The following is a 3896-nucleotide window of genomic DNA, read 5'->3' on the forward strand; positions in this document are numbered from 1 at the left end:
TGACATATGTGTGGAACTCATTGGGATAATCTTTATGTAAGGCAAGATGAGGCCAGGCAGTAATGTGGCACCAACAACTTGAGTTGGCAACCAACCACGAATGCTGACAACTGATAGTAGTAACAGTAATATCGGTTACATCATTATGGCTGCTACCTTTAATACAGTCTGTAACCTTGGTCATATTACCCCATATTGGATCGTTGCATCCGTAATCCACACCTTTTCACCATCACACACACACATTTACTAGCCTTCTTTTGATCTACATCAATGTATTGATGGAACAGATAAAGAACACAAGAGCTGAAGCAATTAGTTGAAAACTAATTAACAGCTATTTTGACATTGATTTAAGACATTTTTTTCAGCAAATGAATTTGATGCATTCATGGTTCATCTTCACAAATGCAAGGATTTTCTGCTTTTCTTTGTCTTGCACGACAGTAGGCTGAGTATATCTGTGGTGTTTCGGGCTTTTGGGAGTCATAAAGAAGATACAAATTGTGCAGAAATCAATATGATAGAAGACAGAAAGAGAAAACCTTCCACTACCACATGTGCTGTGTTCCCAGTGCTGCTGGCTGACTCACTTTGTGTCGAGTCAGCTCTTGCTCTCACTAAATATTGTTTCAGACTCAAGAGGCACATTTTCAGAGTTAGGGGAGCACATCCGAGGTTCTCTGGCCTGTTTATGTTCCCACTTTTCATCTGCACACTGTTTATTTGGGGAAATTGAGAAAGGAATGCCTGCCCTTTTCTCGTTCTGCCTTTATACCAGACAGAGAGAATGAGAGTTTAGTCTAGAAATATCCCCCAGTTCTTTGTATTATTTCTATCACCTGTTCAGGGTTCCACGTGGAGATCTGTGTGAAGCTGGACTTCTAGAGGGAGTAATTGCTGCCGAAGCCGACTGTAACGCTGCATCTGACTGGTGACATTCGTCTCATTTGATCCCACAACTTCATGGTCTTATTAGAAAAGAGAAGCCGCACCGCCAGTTTAATGAAATAATAAAGTGAACTTAAAGCTGATTCATGAGCTTCTCCCTGATCAAAGTGGAAAGTGTGTGTGTGTAAGTGTGTGTGAGTGTGAGTGAATGGGGGGGGGGAGTGCTAGACTTGAAGCTAAGCTGAGGGACACTTAGCATCTGTTCGCTCCACACAGACTTTACTTTGAGCCGGTCATATGGCTTTGATTAGTGTGCTAGTTTTCGGATAGCTCCACTCTCCCTGGCAACAGTTAAAGACAAGGACAGCATAGTTAGCTCTAGTCTTCTCAAAAAAGAAAAAAAAACGACTCACTGTACATCTGTTACACTACATTAAACACACCGTTTAATAGTGGATGACAAGACGAAAAAATGATGTGTCAAAACTGGATCCACTGGCTTGATTACAATGCAAATTTGGCCCACCATTAAATTCCCACCTAATTATCCCGAGCAGTCCAACTTTTCTCTCTCCTGTTAACAACAACCCCTTTCTTCTCCCCTCCCTCTTTTCTCTTTTGCAAATTGTGATTGCGTTGGAAATTGCGTGGCCTGTCTGCAGCTCAGACCACTTTCTCTGTCGGCCGTGATTGCAGCTATATGCTTGATATTCGTAGCTAATCCAAGCAAAACTACCAAGGAGAGGGTCAGGCGTATGTGCTTGCTTGGTCCTGCTGACAAAACATAATTTTTTTTTTTTATTTCACTCAAAAGTGATGCAGCCCACGGAAGATGTACGACACAGTCACCCCAGCTCTTCTCCTTAATTTAACTGCATTTCTGTGCGGTTTATAATGGAGCAATAATTTACCAAGAAAGCAGCGCATGCATGTTGTTGTGGGGATCTTTTGAAGGCTGTCTACAAATCCTTTTAAGCAGTTGTGCTTAAAAAGCACCAAGGGACAGCACTGGGGGGTCCGCCCCCCCCCCCCCCCTTTCTCTTGTTTAAATAAACAAAAGGGGAGTTAGTGGTAATGAAAAGCACTTGATATCAAGCTACAGGTTTAATAACCCCACAATAAATCGAGAGCGGGAGCAGAAGAAGTAATGAAAATGGAGGGGAGTTTGACTTGCAGGAAATGACTGGGAAAAAGCCTGAGGGAGGGGAAGAGAGAAAGACTTTCAGTTGTTCCACGTATAAGGGAAGCTGCCACAGTACTACGACCCCTTAGTGTTTTTCATGCAAGCTTTCCTTTTACTGTACCTTTCCATTGCCGTTTGAAATGATTTAAGAGCCACATTAGGGCTCTTTTCAACTCATTCCTGCACACTCAGTTCAGGGTATTAACACTCAAGAATGGCTCTCCCAGCTGGCTCAAAGAAGCTTACACTCTGCTGTCTCTCTTTCATTCCCCTCGGGCTTTGCGCTCGTTCTTTTTCCTCCTCTTTTCAGGAGGCAACTTGTTCCCCCTGCTCTCGTCACCAAAAGGTTTCCCATCTGCTTCCGATTACCTTTGGCTGCAGTTGGTTAGCCGCCAGCCATCTGGGCCAGTGTGGCGTCTCCGCTCACTCTTCTCTCCCCAGACGGCACTGAGGGAGGGATGGGGGGGCTTGGACAAGAGAGAACTGGGTGGGCAGACTTTACTGGAGAATAGCGAGGGTTTGGTTTTTTTATTTTTTTTTTAGCTGACACTGCAATCCATAGCCAGGAAACTCAAGTCAAAGAGAAGGGCACCCATGAAAATGTGACTGCTGATCCTGGCTCTGGTCTGTTTTTGTAATGGGTACTGTGGGTCTGAGGAAGTCATTTTCCATTGTTATTATAAAGCGGACTCTCTCTTATGTTGGTTTTTAAGTCAAATTAAAAAGGAACTTGGGGTTTATGTATGGCGCTGGACAATGAAATTAGTAGTGTGGAAAATGAACAAAGAACCCAAGATTTGAATCTGTGATGTCGGGCTGGCTGAATTGTTACCTCCAAATGATCATTGAGTGCTGTCATACAAACTTCACTTTCTCTTTAGCAGTTAAAAAAGGAAACAACAATCTTCTCCCTGTTATTACTTGAAATAGAAACAGTAATTAAGGTCTGCTGATGGAAGAAAAACATTGAATTTCACTACCATTGTGAAGAAGTATGCAGACGACATACAACTGTATGTCAGGACAAATCCCGATCCCAAATATGCGTCCTGTATTATGTCTTGCCATGCTGAAATTAAGAACTGGATGTCCAACAGTTTCTTGCAATTGAATGACAAATCAGAGATCATTATAATTACCCCTCCAAGACACAACACTTGCATTATTGGTCTGTTTGGTAGTTTAGGTACATCCTCGTCTCTTAACTGTCTTTTGAGTCGCAGGTAAATAAATCCCGTTTGGTTCAACAGTAACATTTAACCAAGATTATATCACTGCTCTCATCCGCTGATCTTTTATCTCCAGACGTGATTCTTACAACGCTCCAAATCTTGCTGTGCGTTGCCGTTGTTGTATTTAGTTACATTTCATTTTGTGAGGTGTCAGTTATACCCACTCGGTTAGAGTTAGATTGTATCCTATAACAACGAATATTGCAAAATCTCTGAAAGCAATGTTTAGAAAGAAACATGCTGCTTTTAAACATGAGAATGATGAAGAAAAAGCGAGGCAGTACTTGGAGCTGAAATTTAGAAAGCCAAACTAGAGCACCAGAGAGCACTGAGAAGTTGTTTGCTAACTGTTGTATGTTCAATGTCCTGCTCAATTTGTATCTTGGTCACCTTAAAAAAAATATATATTTTATGGGTCTATGTTAAAACAATGACCCTCAAAAACCCAGTATCGCTCGGGCCATGATTATCACAGTACTCTACTTTGTCTCGCATGTAAACAAGCTTCATATAGGCACTCCATCTATCTGCTAGCCAGGACACCAGCCAATTAGTAAGCTGTACAGTCAGGCAGCCAGCCAGCAAGTCAC

This window comes from Pholis gunnellus (assembly GCF_910591455.1).
Source record: "Pholis gunnellus genome assembly, chromosome: 4".
In the NCBI taxonomy this organism is placed as follows: domain Eukaryota; kingdom Metazoa; phylum Chordata; class Actinopteri; order Perciformes; family Pholidae; genus Pholis; species Pholis gunnellus.